Source organism: Octopus sinensis, linkage group LG24, assembly GCF_006345805.1.
Source record: "Octopus sinensis linkage group LG24, ASM634580v1, whole genome shotgun sequence".
Classification (NCBI taxonomy): domain Eukaryota; kingdom Metazoa; phylum Mollusca; class Cephalopoda; order Octopoda; family Octopodidae; genus Octopus; species Octopus sinensis.
Window position 1 is genome coordinate 17,677,760 of NC_043020.1, and position 25,000 is coordinate 17,702,759.

Here is a 25,000-nt window from a genome sequence, read left to right on the forward strand (position 1 = left end):
ATTATTTATTATTACTAATGTTTGATTATTATTGTTTTTACTCTTGCAGGCCTGGATTCCAACATTACACAGTACAGCTGTTACCTTCATCTAGAGTTGTGAATTGAGGTGTACAATATAGGAGAATTACATGCAACAGTTAAAAATCAAAGGTAATTAACATTAAGATTTAATTTGTATTGAGTCAAGGAAGGGTGTAATTTGGGGATGTTGTTATTTTTGTCTTTTTTTATTTCTTGTTTGCTTTTTAAAATATTCCAATTGCATCCTCTTTTTGTTTCTTCTAATACTGTACTAGCAACCTCTTTAACAACAGGTTCACTTTCCCCCTCTTTTTCTCCTAACCCCTTTTCATGATTTATATAGTTGTATTCGGTATATTAATTTATGTATTTTCGCAAGATTCTTGATGTAAATTTGTGTGTTGAAATAAATCTTGTGTCTTGGAACGGTCATTGCACCAACAATAATAAGACACACACACTGGTTCGATTGCACTTTAGTGTTAGTTAATTGGTTAAATATCTAACCAACTAACTAATCATTCGTTTGTTGAAATGGTGGTTAAGCAATCAACTGGTCGTTTGTTTGTCAAGGTCAAGTCTTGAAGAGTCAGACCTTGAAAAGAGTGAGTATGTCATTGATGAGGTTACAAATAGCAACAAAAGGACTTTGACAAACAAACAACTGATTTTTATCCAAATGACTAATAATAAAGAAGTGAGATCAAACCAGTGTGTATGTTTATTATTATTATTATTAACATAACGACCCTCCCAAGACACAACAATATTTGTTATATGTTTCAGTTAGTGTGTAAATGCCTTGATGCATTTAAGTTGTAGACCCAGCGGTGTAAGTCTGCTGAATAACTTTATGAGCCAATGATGGAACCATCATTGTTTTCCCAAGCTGTTAGAATCATGTTCTTCATTTTGGTGTCATGTAATTTGAAAGAGATTTGATGAAAGTGGCAGCCACATCTTCCTTAAATTACACCCAAAAACCTTGGAGAACAGATTCTATACTGTTGTCTTAAAAAATGCTATACCCCTACCCCAAAAAAGTTGGAACAATCATGGTTGGACTGTCCTTCATTATACGTCTACTCAGCTGTTGCTGACTTAGGACTAAACATCACAGTATATATGTATGTATGTGTGTGTGTGTGTTATATTATTATTATCATCATAGTTATCCTATGCAAAGAGGAGTCCTGCATATATACCCATACCTAGAAACACCCTGCACACAACAGCATAGGGGTGTTATGTGGGTTTTTTCCCAAAATACACCAAAAAAATATATACATAAACACACACATTCAAAAGCTGGGAAGAGCAGTACATGCCGTGTTCTGTTCTTGGATTGGGACTTCATCATCAACTGTAGACCCTCACCTTCTTTTATTGTCAACAAACATCATCATCATCGTTTAGCGTCCGCTTTCCATGCTAACATGGGTTGGACGGTTTGACCAGGGTCTGGGAAGCCAGGAGGCTGCACCAGGCCCCAGTCTGATGTAGCAGTGTTTCTACAGCTGGATGCCCTTTCTAACGCCAACCACTTCATGAGTGTAGTGGGTGCTTTTTACGTGCCACCGGCACAGGTGCCAGGGAAGGCTGGCAACGGGCACGATCGGTTGGTGCTTTTTATGTGCCACTGGCACGGAAAAACATATTGTTTATAAACCCACTATTATTATTAGGTACTTAGGTAAGGTGGCAAGTTAACAGAATTGTTAGCACACTGGGCAAAATGCCTAGTGGCATTTCATCCATCTTCATGTTCTGAGTTCAAATTCTGCCAAGGTCAACTGTGTCTTTCATCCCTTTGGGGTCAATAAAATAAGTACCAGTAGAACACTGGGGTCAATGTAATTGGCTAATTCCATTCCTCCCTCCAAGACTGCTGGCCTTGTGCCAAAATTTGAAATCGTTATTTGACACTTAAGTAAAGAGAATGGACCAGTTTGCATATGTGATCCTTTCTTGGTGGCTAGATCATTGATGAAATCCCTATGGAACGATTAAACCCTAATGTGTCCTGCTATTCTCTGCTTTTAATTCCATAGAAATATTGTATACATAGATGTGGTGTTTTCCATCATCAATAAATTCCTTGCTGTGTATAAAATATTTGATATATTTTGTAGAGTGACTGTGTATAGGCTGCAAGGGCAATACAGCATAAAGCTCAAGAGAAATGACTCAGGGATATCATCTGCTTTGAAAATAAGTTGTGGAGTAAGCACAAAGAAACTTGATGGAGCAAGCACAACAGCTAATAAATCTGTAAGGCTATACCCATTCATCATGAGATGCGAACTAAAATAAGCAGTATATATTTGATTGACCTTAGTATTAATATCTAGAATTTGGAAACATTAGATACCACATTCAATATTATAGAGTATCTAGCCCTACTCTCTACCATCTGTGCTATGCAGTTTGATAGAATAAACATAAATAAATAAGCAGAGAAAAAAAAAATCAGAAAGAAAAAAAGAATAACTGAAATACGATTTGTGAAACCCAACTGATTGGAAGTAAGTCTATCTGTAAGAAGTGACAGTTTGAGTGGAGTCTAACTGGCAGTTTTGATAGATTTAGCTTGTGATTTGCATTTATTTAACAACCAACCTTTGAAGTATATCTGTAAACATGTGTGGATAGTTTCTTCTTACCAATTTTTTTGGAATGTTAAGTGTCATGTTGCAGATTTGGAACCTGAAATTGGAGGACACCAATTTTGCAATGTTTTACCAACTGATTTATTGTTAATTCTTTTCGGTTGTATCTTAGCTCCACAAATATTTGCATTCTTATCTAATACACTTTGTAAACTAACTGTTTTTAGTACATATGATTCTTCACTGGATGGATAGTGTCAGTGTGTATATACGACAGGGTGTAAGAGATTTGAGAGAAAAATTGGATATACATAACATCAGATGTAGTGTGCAAGAGAGAAGACTGCACTGGTATGACCATGTAATGCATATGAATAAGGACAGTTGCACCAAGATGTGCTAATTTCTAATTGTTGAGGGGACATGTGGAAGGGGTAAACCTAGGAAGACATGAGACAAAGTAGTGAGAAAGGATCTACAAATGTTGGGACTCACTGAGGAGATGACAGGGGACCAAGACTCCTGGTGGTGTGCTGTGCTTGAAAAGGCATGTCAAGCTAAGTAAAAGTGTGGTTGCCCTCACATACAGGCTTGTCCCTTGCAACCCTCTCCAGCTGAGCATGAGGGCTTGTAAGTGCTGGTACCATACAGAAAAGAATGAAGTGGTTGGTATTAGGAAGGGCATCCAGCCATTGAAAACCATGCCAAAACAGTCATGGAGCCTAAACAGCCCTTCAGTTAGTCCAACTCATTTACTTTTTTATTTATTTATGTGCCCTTTTCAAGCCTAGCCAGGCTTATGGGCCCGGTTTCCCAGTTTCTATGGCATATGTGTTTCTCCCCTCCCCCCCCCCAGCTGGAAGGGATGCCAGTACATCACAGCATTACTCAGAAACAGGAAGAAAGTGTGAGAGAAAGTTGGGGCAAAAGAGTACGACAGGGGTCGCAACCACCCCCTGCCAGAGCCTCATGGAGCTTTAGGTGTTTTCGCTCAATAAACACACACACAACGCCCAGTCTGGGAATCGAAACAGTGATCCTCCAACTGCGAGTCCACTACCCTAACCACTGGGCCATTACGCCTCCACAGTCCAACTCATACCAGCATGGAAAACAGATGTTAAATTATGATGTACACTCAACACAACATAAGGCATGCACAGACTACAGGAGGTGCATGCATACAAGTATGTGTGTGTGTGTGTGTGTGTGTGTGTGTGTGTGTGTGTGTGTACACATCTATGTATGTAACTCTTTGTTATATCTTATCTTCCCAAACATAATTCAAGAGAAGTAGAACTGGTATTTAACTTAGAGTTGATATTTGTTTTCACTTCAGCAAAAATTTTTTTAAAGAAATGAATAACCTTTAGCTACAGCCAAGAAATCAAGTGCACAATACAACAAACAGGTTAAACATAAAAAACTTTTTGTTTTAAAACATGGGATGCTTATTCTAATTAATTTCCAGAAGCAACTTTTATCTCTATCGTCGCTTTCTTTCTGAGAAAGAGAATAAGCAGGAAAATTATTTATTTTTCGTGTTATTGTTTCATGGAAGAGCAATTTAGTAATACTGAAAGCTGTTAAATTAACTAAAGAATTTAATCTATTATGCGAGGCATCAAAATTTCCGCAACACAACCGCAACCCGGTCATTGACATAGATTTATAAAGGAAATGTGTCAGTGATTCATTTACAGTTGTGTGACAAAAATTTTGACATTTCATGAAATAAATTTAATTTAAAGTGGATTTAACAGGTTTGCGTAGTGTCATTAAATAAATTTTTCAACAATTTCATTGCTTCAGTTTCAACATGCATTCTCAGATCAAGTCATTTACAAGACAGATTCAACTCCATAGAATGTTATTAATTCTTTGGCATTTTAAACGTCCATATCCAGCCAAAATATTCCACTCCTTTTGTGTTCAAACTGGCCAAATCTGGCTTCTCACACCTATCCTACAATGTCATTCTAAAAATAAACAATCACATCATTGAAATATCAAAGCTATGAGATAATGCATGATTAATTCAAAATAATGTGAATAAAAAAAGCATTACATTTGACAAAGAAATCTGAATGCTAAGGGGTTAAGTTACCCATTTCCAGCCCAAATATTCTACCTGTTATATGTTCAAATTGGTTGGATTTGGCCTCTCACACCTACCCTACAATGTTATTTTAAAAGTATGCCATCATCAAAATCTCAAAGGTATGAGATAATGCATGATTACTACAAAACAATGTGAATAAATATGCATTACCTAGAGCAAGTATTTTCTACTTTAGCCTCAGAATACCCAATGCCTTGTGAGTGAATTTGGTAGGTAGAAACTGTGGCAGAAACGTTAGCGTGCCGGGTGAAATGCTTAGCAGTATTTTATCTGCCGCTACGTTCTGAGTTCAAATTCTGCCGAGGTCAACTTTGCCTTTCATCCTTTTGGGGTTGATTAAATAAGTACCAGTTTTGCACTGAGGTCTATATAATCAACTTAATCCGTTTGTCCCTTCTGTGTTTAGCCCCTTGTGGACAGTAAAGAAATAAGAAACTGTGTGGCAGAAATGTTAACATGCCAGGCGAAATGCTTAGTGGCATTTCATCTGCTGCTATGTTTTGAGTTCAAATTCCGCCGAGGTCGATTTTGCCTTTCATCCTTTTGGGGTTGATTAAATAAGTACCAGTTACGCACTGGGGTCGATATAATCGACTTAATCCATTTGTCTGTCCTTGTTTGTCCCATCTGTGTGTAGCCCCTTGTGGGCAATAAAGAAACAAGAAACTGTGTAACATATGTATAAGTCTGTTTTTGTGCTTGTGCTTCTCCCTCTCTTACCATCACCTCTTGACATCTGCTGTTGTTTGTTTACATTCCTATAACTAAGCAATTCAGTAAAAGACGCAGGTAGAATAAGAACTAGACTTAAAAATAAGTACTAGGGTTTATTTATTCAAGTAAACCCCTCAAGATGGTGCCCTAACATGGCTGTAGTCCAATAACTAAAACTAAGTGAAACATAGAATGAAATATTTATACATGTTGCTTTTATTTGTGTATTTCTCTATCTTTGAATTCACCCCATCTTTAAGAAGTAACAAATCTTTATCATAGAAAATTAACATTGTGTGCTGGTATGGTTGTGTGGTAAACAGTTTGCTTCTCAACCACTTGGTTTTGAGTTCAGTCCCACTGCTTGGCAGCTTGGACAAGTATCTTCTACTGTAGCCCTAGGCTGACCAAAGCCTTGTGAGTGGATTTGGTAGATGGAAACTGAAAGAAGCACATTATTTATCTATCTATGTGTAGGTGTCTTTGTGTTTGTCCTTCCCATGACCACCACTTGACATTCAGTGTTGGCTTGTTTACATCCATGTAACTTAGAGGTCCAGTAAAAGTGATTGATGGAATAAGTACCAGGCTTTAAAAAAAATAAATCCAGGATTCAATTCATTTGACCAAACTCTTCAGGGTGGTTTCCCTGAAATGGCTGCAGTCCATTGACTGAAACAAAGTTAGAATTAAAGCAGAAGATTCATACATATTCCATGATCATATGTGCTTTTATATTCTTTTATTCTTTCATTTGTTTCGGTCATTTGACTGCGGCCATGCTAGATCACTGCCTTGAAAGATTTTAGTCAAACAAATCAACCCTAGGACTTATTTTTTAAGCCTAGTACCTACTCTATCAGTCTCTTTTGCTGAACTGCTAGGTTATGGGGATGTAAACACACCAGCACCAGTTGTCAAGTGGTGATGAGGGGACAAATACACACAAATACTCACACATAGATACACATATATAAGTATATATATGTGTGTGTGTGTGTATGTGTGTATATATATATATATATATATATATATATATATACATACAATGGGCTTCTTTCAGTTTCTGTCTACCAAATCCACTCACAAAGCCTTGGTCAGCCCCAATGCTATAGTAGAAAATACTTGTCCTAGGTGCCACACAAGGATTGAACCCACAACTATGTGGTCGGGAAGCAAGTTTCTTATTACACAGCCATGCTTGTGCCTATGTGTATTTCTCTATCTTTAAATTCATCTTTAAGAAAGCCAGTTCCTCTGTAACCCTGGAGGCAAAGTGGCTGAGTTCCTTTTGAGCATTGGGCCTCATAGAGGCAAAGTGGTCAAATTCCTTTCAAGTGTTGGGCCTCAAGGCAATGACCAAGACCTTTGGCGTTATGTCGTGCTTGAGAATTCCCATCAAGCCAAGCAAAATCACAATTGTGGTAGATACCGGTGTCACACAGCTGGAACCCAAGCCAGTGGCACGTAAAAGCACCCATTATGGTTGGCATTAGGAAGGGCATCCAATCATAGAAAACCATGCCAAGTCAGACTGGAGCTTGGCACAGCCTTCCAGTGTGCCACCCTAGTCAAACTGTCCAACCCATGCCAGCATGGACAACAAAAGTTAAATGATGATAATGATAATTGTTTTGAATTAATCATGCATTATCTTATGGCTTCGAGATTTTGACGATGCAATTGTTTTGTTTTTTTTAGAATGACATTTTCAGGTAGGTGTGAGTTGTTGGATCTGGCCAGTTTGAACATAGAAGAATCAGAATATTTTGGCTGGATATGGCTGTTTGAAATGGTAAAGGGTTAAAGAAAGTTAGCATTGCAGCAACTGTTTAGCAATAACAATATGGTAGTCTAACGCATATTGTTATAGCAATAACAATACACGTTAGACTGAATTTGAAGAATTAAGTGTTAAATGGGTTGTTTTTCTTGAGTCTGAAAGTTTCAACTTACCATGATTATTGCTTAAGTATTTGGTATAGAGTGTATGCATGTTGGTCCGTTTCTATGTATTTGTGTGCTTAGATAAATAGATAAAATTTCTCCTTTGAAGTACGACATAGAGCCAGCCACATCCAAATACTGACTAATTATATGTAACTTTATCTCTTATGTGCGCATGTTGACACTCTTGCTCTGCATCTGATATGGGCAGTTTTTGTGTATGTGTATATTTATGGCTGCATGTATATGTATGTTTGCAGCTGTATGTGTGTGTGTGTGGAATACTTTGTTATTGCTGACCTTTTTGTTTTGTTTTTTGTTTCTATGGTGCAAAAGACCTAAGAAATTTCTGTGAGGAAAATTTCACCAACTCTCGCCCACTCTCTTTCTGTCTTCCATTTCTCTGTCTGTCTGTCTCTTTTCCTTTCTTTCTGTCTTTCTCTCTCCCTTTCTCTTTCACTCCCCTATCTTTCTCTCCTCCTCTCTCTCTCTCTCATACATTGCCTGAATATATACGTGTTACCTTGTTTTGTTATATAAGGAAATGTGTGCGTCTGCATGCATGCATATAATATGAGACTCTTCAGGCTTATATTTCGCTTGGGTAAGAGGATGCAATACCTGTAGCCTATTCGCATACCTTTAGATTAGAGATGGGCATAGTGTTCAGCTTTTTATTTTTTATTGCATGCATTTGAAGGTTTCATCAAGAAGAAGGAACACTGCCAATGTTCTTTGCAGGTCCTCCAGTGCTGGGGTCAATAATAATAATCAGCTTGATTTGTTGCAGCAGGTCAGCTTTTGGAAGAGGGCCTGTTGTAGATGAGATTGTAAATTTTTGGGTATCAGACATACAGCTCATAGGCTGCATCTGGCTCACAATATGTTTACTGTGCACCCTAGCTGAATTTTATAAAAGAAAAACAAAAAATCTTTTTTTTTTTTACCAATAGTTCTATGTGAAAAACACTCATGCTGGTGCCAAGTGAAAATCTGACGCTTTGGTCACTTATAATGAGGGTTCCAGTTGATTTGATCAATGGAACAGCCTGCTCTGGAAATTAATGGGCATGTGGCTGAGCACTCAACAGACATGTCTATCTTTAAATCCTTAACATAGTTCACAGGATGTAACAAGGCTGGCCCTTGGAATTACAGGTACTACTCATTTTTGCAAGCTGAGTGGACTGCAACAATGTGAAATAAAGTGTCTTGCTGAAGGACACAATACATTGCGAGGAATTGAACTTATGTCCTTACGATCATGAGCTGAATACCTCGACCACTAAGCCACTTGCATTTACTGGTGCCAAGAAAAAAGCACTCATTACTCTGAAAAGTGATTGGCACTAGGAAGGGCATCCAGCTGTAAAAATCATGCCAAAGCAGATGATTAGAGTCTGATGCAGCCCTCTGGCTTGCCAGCTCCTGTCCAACCATCCAACCAAGGCCAGCATGGAAAATAGACATTAAATAATGATGATGAAAATTATCAGTTGCATACTGACCTTTTTATTCATTTACTTTGGCCAATATTATAAAAAGGGTTTTTAGGAATAATTGTACTTACCTGGCCTTTGAGATCTAGTTTGTTTGAATCCAGTTTCCAAAGCTAAAAATAATGATTGTGTTACATGACAGGGAAGTGTTTAGAAAGGAAGTTTACAAGGGATGGTATAATTTCATGGGTGAGAGGAAGGATTTTTAGTACAGGGGTACAAGGGTGCAAGGGTACTGTGTTTGAGAGGTAGGGTGCATCAGGAGCTGATTGAGGATGGCTGGAAGAGGCTTGTATATAGAATTTGTTTACTCAGGAGCAATGTACAGATAGCAAGTTAAGAGATACAGAGAGTGTTGTTACTAGAATAAGAAGAGATGAATGAAGGAGAAACAACACAATGGAGTTTTTTGTGAGAAAAAGAGAGTTAAATTGGTAGAGAGAAAGAGACCATTCTTGTATGTAAACTGTGTTTAAGGGTAGGTGTATTATCACAGAAGGGAGTGTCTTTCTTGTCTCTCTTGCATATGGTGTATCTGACCCTTGCGAAGGGTTAGCTAAGGTATTCAAGGATAAAGTGTCTCTGAAGAGGAAACCCAACCCCTGTGATGCAGTTTTGGGAATGTGAAGAATGTGAGGCTATGGTCTGAAGCTATCAAATGTCAGTTAATGAGAGGATGTAATAATGTATCATTTTTACTCATTCATAAATGCTAGGAGTGGATGTGGTGTAGTAGATTTGTGGTTGGTTAGTCACAGATCTGCTGTAATTGAGAAAATCTGAGCAAAGACTAATTGTGACCATCCACACATCATTTTGTATATCTGGGAATGCATTATCAAATAGGCTGTTCCTAGTTCAAGACAGAAAGGTTGTGGTTTGTGGAACCCAGCTGCTATAACTAGTAAGGTAAGTTGATTACATTGATCCCCAGCGTTCAGCTGGTATTTATTTTATCGAATCCAAAGGGATAAAAGGTAAAGTCAACCTTGACAGAATTAGACTGAGAACATGAAGATGGATGAGATGTCACTAAGCATTTTGTGTGACATGCTAACGATCCTGCCAGCTTACGGCCTTAATAATAATAATAATAAGAAGAAGAATTCTTTCTACTAAAGGCACAAGGCCTGAAATTTTGGGGAAGAGAGCTAGTCAATTACATCAACCTGGTACTCGACTAGTACTTATTTCATCAACCCCCAAATGGATGAAAGGCAAAAGTCGACCTCGGTAGAATTTGAACTCAGAACATAAAGATGGACAAAATGCTGCTAAGCATTTTGTCCAGGGCACTACTAATTCTGCCAGCTTGCTGCCTTAATAATAATAATAATAATAATACTTTCTACTATAGGCACAAGGTCTGAAATTTGTGGGAGGGGTAAGTTGATTACATTGACCCCAGTAACTGGTACCAATTTATTCAACCCTGAAAGGATGACAAGCTCAGTCAACCTCGGCGGAATTTGAACTCAGAATGTAGTGATGGGCAAAAGGCGAAATACCACTAAGCATTTTACCCAGCATGCTAATGATTCAACCATTTCACTGCCTTCTTAATTATAATAATAATAATAACAGTCATAATTATTATTATTATTATTAAGACTGGAATATCCTGCATGCCTTTCTTGACAAAAATGATGTTATCAAGTTTCACTTTTTTATAACCAGCAACAAGGAAAAAGAAAGAAAATGAAAATAGAAATACCGAAATTCAGAATTTGAACTGGAATATCCTGCATCTAGAAAAAAGAACACAGGATATTCCAGTTCAAGTTCTCTGTTTCTCTATTTCTGTGTATTATTCATTTTGTTTCTTTTCCCTTTTTACAAATAATAATAATAATGATATTGCTTTCAAATTTTGGCACAAGGCCAGCAATTTTGGAAGAGAGCGTGAGTCAATTACATCAACCTCCATGTTTGACTGGTACTTATTTTATCGACCCTGAAAGGATGAAAGGCAAAGTAGACCCTGGCAGCATTCACACTTAGAACATAAAATCGAAAGAAATGCCGCTAAGCATTATTCCCAGTGTGCTAACAATTCTACCAGTTCAACACTTTGATTTCAAGTTTTGGCATAAGGTCAGAAATTTCAAGGGAGGGATTAAGTCAATTACATCAACCCCAGTATTCAACTGGTACTTCTTTTAGAAACCCCAAAAGTATGAAAAACAAATTCGACCTTGGTGGAATTTGAACTTAATCTTTTATTCTTTTACTTGTTTCAGTCATTTGACTGCGGCCATGCTGCAGCACCGCCTTTAGTCGAGCAAATCGACCCCAGGACTTATTCTTTGTAAGCCTAGTATTTATTCTATTGGTCTCTTTTGCTGAACTGCTAAGTTATGGGGACATAAACACACCACCATTTGTTGCCAAGCGATATTGGGGAGGGGGGTCAAACACAGATGCACAGACATATACACACACATACATATATATATATATATATATATATATAATATATATATATATATACACAACAGGCTTCTTTCAGTTTCCGTCTACCAAATCTACTCACAAGGCTTTGGTTGGCCTGAGGCTATAGTAGAAGACACTTGCTCAAGGTGCCATGCAGTGGGACTAGACCCAGAACCATGTGGTTGGTAAGTGGCATGCTAACAACTCTGCCAGTTCGCTGCTTTCATAATAATAATAATAATAATAATAATGTTGATTTCGAGTTTTGGCACTAGGCTAGCAATTGTGGGGAGGGGGTAAGTCGATTACATCAACCCCAAGATTCAGTTGGTACTTAGGATGAAAGGCAAAGTTGACCTCAGTGGCATGTGGATGAAATTCCGCTAAGCATTTTGTCCGGTGCGGTAATGATTCTGCCAGCTTACCAACTTAATAATAATAATAATCCTTTCTACTATAGGCAGAAGGCCTGAAATTTTAGAGAGAAAATGGTTGGTAGAGAGAACATAACACGCTGAGGCCTTTGTCCTGCAGTGGACTGAACATAGGTAATCCAATCCAATTCAAAGATTGGATCAATGCTTAAATCTACCCAAGACAGACAGAAGCGATTACTATAAATCTTGGTAAATTTCAAACAGGTCAATTACACTGAAATCACTATTAATTAAAATTGGTAATAGGAGGAATTAACATGAACTCTCGTAGATTAGGTCAATACTCTGGGTTTGTTCCAATGGTATTAGATCTCCTCAGCAAAGCAGTTTTTACTATGATTGTTAGATGTATAATCAGAAATTGCTATACGTTTGCATAGTAATATGCACAACATGTCATTATGTTAACTTTATTCTGTCTACCACTCTGCTCCACCACCACCACATAATGAACCTGTGTTGCTGCATTCTAAATACAGTAAATGATAAGGCAGTAGAGATGATGGTGGTGGAGGTAGAGGGATGGTGGTGGTGGTGGTGGTATTACGTGAGGGTTGAAATTATTTCTGCTCATACATACATAGTGCAGCTTACCCCTTTACTCCTTAAATCTGCTTTTGTGTAAGCTTGTTTGTGGCTCTTTGCCTCCTACACACTTTTGTATAAAAAAGATAAATATGTCATTACATGTCCATGTGCTTATACTTAAGCTCTTATTTATATCAACAAATACACACAGCCCTACCCCAAACACAAACACACACACAGAGCTTTTCATGCCGTATACACTTAAACCCCTACACAATATCATGCATTTATATACATAGATATGCATGCCATCACACTATACTCACATACACACACACACACACACACGTGCGTGCATTGTTTTCACAAGATATCAATGCTTTTCACAACATATCAATGCCAACTACAGCTTCTGAAGTTGACCCAGCACTCTGCCCAGTCACAAATTCTGAGTTCATAAGTGAAAGGTCTTGCAGTTTTAATGCATAATCATGAGGTTTCAGGTTCAATCTTAATGCTTGGCATCTTAGGCAGATTTCTTTCAACATAGACTTAGGTAAACTGAAGTCATGTAAGTGAAACTGGGAAGATAGAAACTGCATTGAAACCTCTTGAAGGAATTGTTCATAGAATTCAAAGTCCAGTTTTGTAATGATAATTTCACTTGAGAATTGTTAAAGTTGCCCATGTCTGTGGAATACTCAATCACTTATACCCAAGTTCACTGAGTAGGTGGTTTGTTTTTTTTTTCTCTTTTTTTTGTTTTTGTAAGAAACTCCCAAACAAGATGAGAAGCCACCTAGTGTAAGGGACTATGAAGAAGAAGAAATTAAGATGAAAGGAATGAATTTACTTGAGACTTGAAAGAGTTCAAGTCATAAGAGGAGGGAAACAATGAAATGGATGAGTATTCCAATGTCTGGCAGTTCAAGGAAGAAAAAAGCTACAACCATAGAAAGACTTTTTAATTTGTGAATGCACAACAGCATTTGGATGAAGATACTGTGAGCTTTGAGTCAGGCCTGATAGCACAAAGTGATCTTGGAACTAAGAGACAAAGTTCATCAGAGCACTTCCTGTGGTAATAACAAAAAACTAAGACTGGTGATGTTACATTGATGCGACAAGGATTGCAGGGATGATGGATGAGAGGGAATAATCAAATGAGAGACTCACTTATGAACCCGATCAAGGAGAGCCAAGTGATAAGATGATGCAGTTTGCAGGTGGCCAAATATAACAACAGTTGATCGAACAATTGAGTTTGTATTGTTGAGACTAACAGAGACACATTTACAGTCAACTACCATGTTTCCCAAATTACAAGTCAAATTTTTCTGACCAAAATTTAGCACCAAAAAAAGGTAGGTTGACTTATACACCAAGATGGCTTTGGAGGACCAAAAATTCCATGTGAAATTTTGCAACAGGATTTAGAAAGACAGTGATGGTGTTTGAATGTTTATACTACAATACTGTGTCTATTTGTATGCCAGAACATATGGTACTTAAATGTTCCCCCTGCATATAAGCTCATGCCTTAATAATTCATCCCTTAAAGACGAACTATCATCCCTAATTAGCTTCAGTAAGGTTAGGAAGTGGAGCAACATAAAGCATAAGTAGTGTTTTTTTTTTTATTGAAGATTTTTATTGAAATTCTTATAAGTAGAGGAGAGTATTAGAAATTTCAAAGTTGTATTTGCCAGGCAAGTAATTTGATATGAGACAGTATGTTGAAAGTAAAACAATTGCAGTGTTGAGGACATGTTATTGTTAGCCAATCTAAAAAACACATAAAGACTGTTAACTTCACTTAACCCTTCAGCATTTAAACTGGCCATATCCGGGCCAAATATTCTACCATATTCAGCCTCTCACACCTACCCTACAATGTCATACTAAAAGTAAATAAGCATGTCATAAAAAAGATACAAAAAGATAATACAAAAAGATAATGCATGTTTAATTCAAAACTATGCAAATAAATAAGCATTACATTTGACAGAATAAATGTTTAATCCTTTAGCTTTCAGATTATTATTTGATGTCAAAATGTTTGTTGTGTCAACTGTGACCTGGTCACTGATGCAGTTCCACTGACTCTCAGTATTGGAAATACCGTCTTCTAAATAGAATTCTAAAAATATCTTTGACATGAGCATAGATGTGAGTGATTCAGCCAAGGTCACTGATGTTAGTGATCTATTTATTTTGTTTCTCTATGGTGATATATGTGGAGGTGCAATGGCCCAGTGGTTAGGGCAGTGGACTCGCAGTCAGAGAATCACAGCTTCGATTTCCAGACTGGGTGTTGTGTATGTTTATTGAGCGAAAATACCTAAAGCTCCACGAGGCTCCGGTAAGGGGTGGTGGCGACCCCTGTTGTACTCTTTCGCCCCAGCTTTCTCTCACTCTTTCTTCCTGTTTCTTGGGTAACGCTGTTATGAACTGGCGTCCCGTCCAGCTGGGGGGAACACATACGCCACAGAAACCAGGAAACCAGGCCCATGAACCTGGCTAGGCTTGAAAAGGGCACATAAATAAATAAATAAATAAATGGTGATACATAGCCTCATATAGGAAGGATTCAGAAGACAGGCTATTAAAGTCCTTTGCATATGTTTATATGATTATATTTACTGATGTAAACAAGAGTGGCGAGTTGTTTACTTTCAAATCAGAAAACATAACTTGGTGATTCGGTAAATAACATGAAGAGATAAGTACCAGACTGGAATTAATACTGGGGCCAATATGATCAACTAAAAATCCCTCAGAAGTTGTTTTCCATCATCACCACAAACCAATAATTGAAATCATCCAAAGAACTGAACAATCATAGGCGCAGAAGTGGCTGTGTGGTAAGTAGCTTGCTAACCAACCACATGGTTGCGGGTTCAGTCCCACTGCGTGGCATCTTGGGCAAGTGTCTTCTGCTTTAGCCCCGGGCCGACCAATGCCTTGTGAGTGGATTTGGTAGACGGAAACTGAAAGAAGCCTGTCGTATATATGTATATATGTATATATATGTGTGTGTGTGTGTGTGTTTGTGTGTCTGTGTTTGTCCCCCTAGCATTGCTTGACAACCGATGCTGGTGTGTCTACGTCCCCGCCACTTAGCGGTTCGGCAAAAGAGACCAATAGAATAAGTACTGGGCTTACAAAGAATAAGTTCCGGGGTCAATTTGATCGACTAAAGGCGGTGCTCCAGCATGGCCGCAGTCAAATGACTGAAACAAGTAAAAGAGTAAAAGAGTAAATCACACACACATCTTAAATGTCTGGACAAAAGGTAGTTGTACAAACACCCTTATACTCCATGCTTTAATCCTTTAGGATTTAAGCCAGCCATATCCAGTTTAAATATTCAACCAGTTTTATGTTAAAGCTGACCAGATCTGGCTTCTCACACCTATAAAATTATCTTCTTGAATCATACTGGCTCAAAAGGGCCAGTTTCCTGGTTTTGTGGTGTATATATTCCCCACCTGGATGGGACACCAGTCCATCGCAGGATTATTCATTTTTGCCAGCTGAATGGACTGGAGCAATGTGAAATGAAGTGTCTTGCTCAAGAACACAAGGCGATGAGCTGGCAAAAACATTAGCACACCGGGCCAAATGCTTGGCAGTATTTTGTCTGCTGTTACTTTCTGAGTTCAAATTCCGCCGAGGTTGACTTTGCATTTCATCCTTTCGGGGTCGATATATTAAGTACTAGTTACGCATTGGGGTCGATGTAATCGACTTAATCCCTTTGTCTGTCTTTGTTTGTTCCCTCTATGTTTAGCTCCTTGTGGGCAACAAAGAAGTAAGAACACAATGTGTCACCCAGTCCAGGAATCAAAACCACAATCTTACAATCATGAATCTGACACCCTAAGCACTAAGCCATGCACCTCCACTTCTCACACCTATCCTACAATGTCATTCTAAAAATAAGCTATCACATCATGAAAATCTCTTAGCTATGAAATAATGCATGATTAATTCAAAATGATGTGAATAAATAAGCATTACATTTGAGAGGGTAATCTGAATGCTAACGAGTTGAATAGATTCAACCCCCACTTCAAGTCCTTCTAGGTAGAAACCTACCACGTATGCATATACGTGCACATGTACACAGCCATACAAGTACACATGTTATGAGATTTTCTGTTCCACTCCACCACCACTGACATCTCGTGACTCTCTCTCCTGCTAAACAATATTCTGTCCTGTTCCACCCACCCACCCGCCCGCCCATCATCATCCACTGCTTACATTAACCCAGCCATACTAGGACTGGGGGTATAGTCTCTGTGAATGAGATAAGATAACAATGGTTGCTGAAAGTTAAATCCTGAGAATTCTTCAGTCTTGGCACTGAAAATGGAAATGATAACTAAAGATAATATAATGTAATAGTCCTCTTCTCTTTCTCTCTCTCTCCCCTCTTTCTCCTCCTCTCTCTCTCTCCCAATCTTCCCCCTTCTCCCCCTCTCCCTGATAAAGGAAGAGTAATCAGAGATGGAATGCAGGTGGTGCAACATAGTTTAGCCAACACCCAGACTCCTCAGAAATTCTTTGACTCCAGGGCAGTGATCAGTAATCAGATAAATTTGTCAATCTGTTTTTCTATTATATTCTGTTCTGTCATTCTCCTATTCAGTTTTCTCCACATTGCTATCTGTTCAACTCTGGCAGCAATCCATACAATTTTATACAAATTGCCCCTAACCCATTCTTTTATTCTCTTCTGACATTCTCTTATTCAACTATTCCTATTTTGTTAAAAAGGTCACTAACTCATTCTTGTATATTTTTTTTTCTATTCTGCAATTCAGTTATTCCTATATTAACTATTTTCTGAACAGCAACGATTGCAGTGCAATGGGACACACAGTCTGTTCTCCTATTTTATGTAATTTTCCTATTCAGGCATTCAATGCTATTTAGTTCACATACAAGCAATCTACACTGAGCTGAAGTTTATAATCAAACTCCTTATCATTCATATATCCTAAAAGCCTATAACATTCTATTCTACCATTCTCTTATCTTAAAAATCCATACATTATCCTAAATTATTCTATTCTGCTATTCTCCAAGTCCAAGGTTTCTCAAAATGACTGCAGAGGAACTCGGAGCTCTGTGAGATAAAGTGCCTTTTAATAAAATCATCATCATCATACTTTCATTTTCCATGCTTACATGGGTTGGATGGCTCGATAGGCCCTGGCAAGGCCAAGGGCTGCACCAGATTCCATTGTCTGTTTTAGCTTGATTTCTATAACTGCATGTCCTTCTTAATGCCAACCACTCTACTGAGTGTACTGGGTGCTTTTTACATGTCACTAGCTCCAGTGCCTTTTGCATGGCACCAAGGAGTGTTTAAAAAAATAAACGCTATTCACCATTTTCAAAATACGTTGTTATACACACATGCACACACACACACACACACACACACACAAATGAGCTAAAAGAAATAGCTTGAAGTGGCCAGTGGCATGTTTTTGAACAACATAGACAAATACAGGTATTTTAAATACCTTGTAACAAAAATTATTGATTTGTCTGTTTTGGCTTCATTTCTATAGCTAAATGTCCTCCCAAATGCCAACCACTCCACAAAGTGTACTGGATGCTTTTTCTGTGATTCCATTACATACTCTCTTTTACTTACCACATAGCCACTCCTGCGCTTATTTAATAAAATATTTTCATATCCACCATTAAAAATATTTGATTCTGGTTCTGTAAAGAAATATTTTATTAAATAAGCGCAGGAGTGGCTATGTGGTAAGTAGTTTGCTAACCAACCACATAGTTCCGGGTTCAGTCCCACTGCGTGGCATCTTGGGCAAGTGTCTTCTGCTATAGCCCCAGGCCGACCAATGCCTTGTGAGTGGATTTGGTAGACGGAAACTGAAAGAAGCCCGCCGTATATATGTATATATATGTATATGTGTGTGTGTTTGTGTGTCTGTGTTTGTCTCCCTAGCATTGCTTGACAACCGATGCTGGTGTGATTACAACCCCATCACTTAGCGGTTCGGCAAAAGAGACCGATAGAATAAGTACTGGGCTTACAAAGAATAAGTCCCGGGGTCGATATGCTCGACTAAAGGCGGTGCTCCAGCATGACCGCAGTCAAATGACTGAAACAAGTAAAAGAGTAAAAGAGAGTATGCAAAAAATTACGAATATCTGAAGAGTTGTCATTTTTAAAAAGTTTCACTGGGGGTGTTTCTGCTTCTTGCAGCATTTAGAGAGGTTGTTTCTTCAAAGTCATGGAGCAAAACAACTTCCTGCAGTTAACGTTAATAAAACTTTGAGCAGATATATCTGCTTTCCATGTCCAAAGAGTTAAACATGACATGTCACTTCCAGTGCCAGATGTATACACACTTAATCAGAAATACTTCAAAGTGAGTCTGAATGTCTGTCCTGGTCTCAACCAATCCTTGTTTTTTTTTTGTTTTTTTTTTTATGTGGAAGTAAGTGTACTAATGCAGCAGTGAGATGAAAGCGGATCACTCGTGAAAAGAGGAAAAGCAAGCCATAGGCAACCAAATTTCTGGCTGTCCAGTTTTTAAAAAAGTGATGGATAAAAGTAATGTCTTAATTGTTACTTCCTTAACATCACATCTCTCTCTCTCTCTTTCTGCCTGTCTCCTTCTCTCTCTCTCTCTCTCTCTCTCTCTCTTGTAATATGATCTCTTATGGTGTGACTTAGGAAATAGCATCACCAGTCCTGTCTCATATTTCTTTGCATGACTACAAATTTAAGGAATAGTTTTTTTCCTCTGTTATATGTTTATGCTGTTAGTCTTAAGTATGTTTGCGTGTCTCTAGTCTCAAGTGCGTCTATGTATCCCTGTCGTGTTGCTTAAGCCCATCTCAACTCTGTTGGAGCATGACCCATACTCAAAGGCATTTCAATCATTGCAGTCTTGTGGGTTATTTTATTTTTAGAGGTCTTTCAGACTACATTATCTAAAGAATGTTTTCCTTATCTAATGTAATAAGGAACAATTTGGCTACTATCTCTAGCAGACTGAACGACCATGTTGAGGCTTCCACATTTGATTGATAAGACATTATTTATTTCCATAATTTTTTGAGAAATTGGCAGCATATCTCAGGTATTAGTTAATATTAATTCTATATTAATGTTTATTATTGTATGCTCTTTGTCAAATTCTATGTTTTACTGGTTTCTGTCTTTTGGCCTGTGGCCATAAGTAGAGCAGCACCATCTTTTTAGATTTTAGCGATTTATATGGATGCTAGTGCTTTGTCTGTGACTATTTCTGTTAGGTGTAGTTATTGTGTAATCCTACTCTTAAATCCCAGAAAAGATTGAGATTAAATTGTTCACATTTGAAATGAGATGCTTTCAAGGAATTTTAACTTTGTAGAAGAGGTACTGAACTCACCATCAAGTCTTAGAAAAAAGTTTGTATGTTGGTTGGGAAAAGAGAAAGATTCTTAGAAACAACATTCTCTCTCTCTCTCTCTCTCTCTCCCCATCTCTCTCTTTCTCTACTCATCTCTCTATCTGTCTATCTCTCTCCTCCCTCTCTCTCTTTACTTGTCTATCTGTATATCTTTCCATGTTTCTCCTAATTAAACTAGACATGCTTATTATAACCCTGGCTGATCTTGAGATCCATTTGTGAATTGTGCCCACCAGAGTCAGCCTATTTTCTAGGCTGGCTCTGTTGGTGTAACCCTTTCCTCATTTAAACAAGCAAACTTAACCACTACAAACACAGAGCTGTTTCTTCAAACTAACCATAAAGGCTGCTTTGACAATGTCTTGCCACTCCCTCCCCAGTCTCACACAGTTCAAACACAAAATCATATAGAAACTCGTGATTTTCCTTACTTTCATCAATCTAGGATTCTTTATATATCTACCATTCGAGCGTGATTGTTTCCAGTGTCTCCTTACTGGCACTTGTGCCGGTGTGCAGGTGACACTGGAGGGCCAGTCAGGCAGTACTGGCAATGGCCACAAAAAAATCGGGGTTTTTTGTGGCCATTGCCAGTACTGCCTGACTGGCCCTCATACCGGTGACACGTAAAAGCACCCACTACACTCTCAGAGTGGTTGGCGTTAGGAAGGGCATCCAGCTGTAGAAACCATGTCAAATCAGACTGGAGTCTGGTACAGCCTTCCAGCTTGCCAGCCTTGGTCAAACTGTCCAATCCATGCCAGCATGGACAACAGATATTAAATGATGATGATGATGATATATATAGAGAGAGAGATAGGGAGGGAAGGAGAGAGAAAAAAAGAGAGAGATGTGTGTGTGTGTGTCTTTATGTTTGTGTTTGTCTACCACCACCTCTTGACAACTGGTGTTGGTCTGTTTACATCCCTGTAACTTAGCAGTTGAGCAAAAAAGACTGATAGAATAAGTACCAGGCTTTAAAAAAAAAAAAGCACTGGGGTTGATTCATTTGACTAAAAATTCAAGGTGGTGCCCCAGCATGGCCACAGTCTAATGGCTGAAACAAGTAAAAGACAAAAGGTATATATGATCACCATTTAGCATTTTGAAAGCCAAAGAGTTAAGTCAGTGGCTATATTGGTTTAAAACGGCATTTAAATGAGAAGCAGTCTTATCTTTAATGCACAAAAGAAGAAAAAAAATATATTTCCTGAGGTTTTTAGAGGAAATGAAATAGGAAATTGTAACATTCTTTTTCTTCTTTTGTTTAAGACAGGAATAAACAGAACAGCTTTTATTTTCCTTTTAAAGAACAAGTGTCATAATAACCAGATATGTTTAAAGTTCATGTTCCCAACTCTGTCTGTGTGTGTGTGTGTGTGTGTGTATGTGGTTAAGAAATTTGCTTCCCAACCACATGCTTTTCAGTTTAGTCCTACTGCGTGGGAGCCTGGAATCTGGCATGTGCCACCATGAAAATTACTGCTCTTCCTGATAAGTCAGAGGATCAATCTTACTTGTACGTTCTATTTTTGGCATGGTGTCTGCAGCTGGATGCCCATCCTAATATTCTTCTTCTTCGTTAGGCACCATGTCCAGGATGTAGGACAGGCAGTCATATCATGCCACAATTCTCAATTCTCTGTTTTCCATATCAGTCCCACTTACTGATGTTTAAAGCCGCCTCCTTCCAACCAGTTCATCAAGTTTGACATCCATATCATCCTTCTTCAATCGTTTCAATCATCACTAAAGTGACTGGAGACAATACCACATCAACTTGTATGCCAGAAAATATGGTAGTTCACTGTAGGAGTTGGTTATAGGAAGGGTTTCAGGCTGTTGAAACTAAGCTTAAAATATACAACTATAAGTAAGAACTCCAAATAAGAACTGAATTGGACAGTGATGACCCATCCAACCCTTTACAGTATGGAAATGGACTGACAACAATGAGGGGAGCAGCAATGATACTGGTGATTACACTAAAGAGATGAAAGTCAAGAGTTGGTTTAGTTGGAGGTTGAACTTGAATGCAAAGAGTGATGATATTGTAAGGTATTTAACTGGATGTTTTGATATCTCTGTCAACTATGGCAGCAATCTGGCAGAATGGTTGGCACACTGACCAAAATGTTTGTCTTTGTTGTGAATTCAAATTCCACTGAGGACCACTTTGCCTTGTATCATTCCAGGGTCAATAAAAGAAGTATCAGAGCACTGAGCCGGGGGTCATCGATGTCATTGACTTAACCTCCCGCTCTGAAACTGCTGGCCTTGTGCCAAAATTTGAAATCAATCTAAATCTTGGTGGCAAGCTAGCAGAATCATTAGCACACTAAGTAAAATGCTTAGTGGCATCTTTCTTTGTTTTGAGTTCAAATTCTGCTGAAGTCCACTTTTGTCTTTCATCCTTCTAGTGTCAATAAAATAAGTACCAGTTGAGTGCTGGGAGGGAGTCAGTGTAATCAACTGATTCCCCCCCTCCAAAATTGCTGGCCTTGTGCAAAAATTTGAAATCAATATTCCTGTCAACTGAGCCTCCTACTTTGTAATGCTAATATTTCACTTTTCTTTTTTAACATATTCCCTTGGTGCTCATAATCCTCCACCCATCTCCCTCTTCCTTCCTCCAAGAATGAAAGGAAAGTCTGTATCAACCTTAAAACACCATTTAACACAGAACCACAAATTCCAATCCCAAAGAAGCCTATATTCTATTAAATTACCATAGTTTACTGTGTTCTTAGGCAATGATGATATAAGTAGTTTAATTTTTCAGTCATACACTAAAATATGTTTTGACAAATGCTAGAATAATCTTTACAGTTCTCCAGAAAAAGTTATATCCAATTGGAATTATAGACCTTTCGTGTGTTTTTCTTTCTTCTATTTTCTTCCTTTTGCTTTTCTTTTTTAGTGTTATTGTTTAACCCTAGGTAAGCCCTTATCAAAATGCATTCCAACCATAGCCATCACATAAATATTATATTCTATAATATGTATACTGAATCTAGACTGTATAACTCAATGTATCTTTTATTTATTTACTTTTCTTAAAATGGTGTAATTTGAGGATATTTAGTTGCTATTTCTAGCAGATTGTTCAACCACAATGAGGTACCCCTGTAGGTTCATCTAAAAAATATAAGTAGGTGATATCAGTAAACACATTTTCCCCTACTCTAGAATGTTTTTACAAATGCTAAAATATTTTAGGCTTCTCCAGAAATAGTTGCAACTAAACTGGGATGATGGACATTTTTTTAATGTTATTTTAGCCCCAGATCAGCCCTGATTGAGCAAACATATGATCAAGATATTCCAACCATGACAATCCTACCATGTATTCAAATATATTGTATTGAGGATTGCACTATCCAGTTTGCTGTTTAAGATGGCAGGGTGTGATTTGACAGACTTGGTTGCTATTTCTAGCAGACTTAGTGACCATATAGAGCCGTGGTTCTCAACCAGGGTCCATATAAGATTTTGTGAAACTGAGAGTAAGATCAGCTGAAATGGATTTTCGAGGCTGGCCCCTCTGCTAGCTGAGTGGACTAGAGCAAAGTGAAATAAAGTGCCTTGCTCAAGAATACAACATACCACCAGGTATCAAGCTAAATACCCTAACCATTTAGCCATGTGCCTTCACTCTAAGACTATTTCCTAAACTCAGTAAGTCCATACAAAATGTTTGGAGTGTCCAAGAATTTCCTATGTGTGAATTTGTTTTGAGTAAATAAAGTGTTACACAGAACTCACTTTCCATTGCAAACAGCTATAATACCTATTTCTCAACCCCGGTGCGTAACTGGTACTTAATTTATCGACTCCGAAAGGATGAAAGGCAAAGTCGACCTCGGCGGAATTTGAACTCACAACATAACGGCAGATGAAATACTGCTAAGCATTTCGCCCAACGTTCTAACGATTCTGCCAGCTCGCCGCCTATAATACCATTGGCACAACAGAGGTTAAGGTGACCAGAAACCAACTGCACTTTAGGTTGCTTTGTTTTTTTAATGCCAGTCTACTGGCTTTTTAGAAGGAGGTTCCAATGAGGATTAGAGGTTTTGAACATGCTAGTTAACCCATAGCTAGGACCCTAACAGGTATTACTATTTCAGACCAGAGTAGACATGAGAACAACAGTAACTAAGTCGCTGGTCCACACTCCTTAAAACCCTGCGACTCCTGTACAAAGGCCCCCACTATGAGATGCAGTTTAGGGTCATACCCAGTATACCCTTACATACACACCTACAAACACACACAATATCTCCTGAAAACCATAATTATTAAAACTTCATTAAAAAATCCCCAACTGTTGTCTATTAAAGCTTTAGATATTCATTTTGTTTGGATTATATCCTCTCCATCTTTCATTCCCTTGTCAGAATCCTATAGCTACTATAGCTACCCTTTCCAGCCTCTTACTAACATGAAATTAAATTCTAAAGATTATTTCAAGTCAATTATAATTCTACTCTGTAGACTTTTATAAAAACCCACCAAAAAGCTTTGCCAACTTTTGAATTTTCTTCTTTACACTTGCAACATAAACATGAGCTAGAATGTTGTGTGTGTGTGTATGTGTGTAAGTAAACGTGTGAATATGTGTGCCCTCATGTATGTGTATATATGTATATATATGTGTATAATGTGTGTGTGTGTGAATATTTATTTGTGAATGTGTGTTGTTTTACAAAGAATAAACATTTTCTTTATTCTTCCAACTTATATTTAAAAAGGCCATTATTGTTTTTAATTTTTTTTGTTCTCTTCTGGAATAAACAATCACTCCCAGCACACCACCACCACCATCTTCACCACAACCACAACCACCCTCAACACCATTGCCATCCCCACCATTTAATGCCACAAGCATCACCACCACCATCACCATAAGTTTTTATACACTTCCTTGAAATTGTTTTGCTACATATGTTGGTGATGTTGTGTTTCTCAGTGCCTATGCATGAACGCCTATATGTATATTTGAATGAATGTGTATGTAGAAAGTAGTAACTTATACCAAGAAACCATAGAGTCTATTTTTTTAAAGTCAAAATATTTTGTTTGGTAGTGGAGAGAGGAAAAGAGGTTGACTTAGTTTTTTTTTTTGGTGATGGAGAGAACTTTTTTTATATTTAGGTGGTGGGTGGTGAGGTCTGTTTTGCTTTTAAATTGTTTTACCAAAATAAATCCTTTTCACATTTACATAAAATGTTATA

General features: G+C 37.9%; 1 protein-coding gene across 3 annotated transcripts in view; it reads left to right on the forward strand.

Moving 5' to 3' along the window:
- Window positions 1-25,000, forward strand: part of LOC115224017 — a 231,153-nt gene that overhangs the window by 109,748 nt on the left and 96,405 nt on the right. For all 3 annotated transcript variants that reach the window (XM_036512892.1, XM_029794807.2, XM_036512894.1), the window contains exon 2: window positions 50-152. The gene's annotated coding sequence lies outside the window, so the exon portion shown is untranslated. The remainder of the gene's footprint in view (window positions 1-49; window positions 153-25,000) is intronic.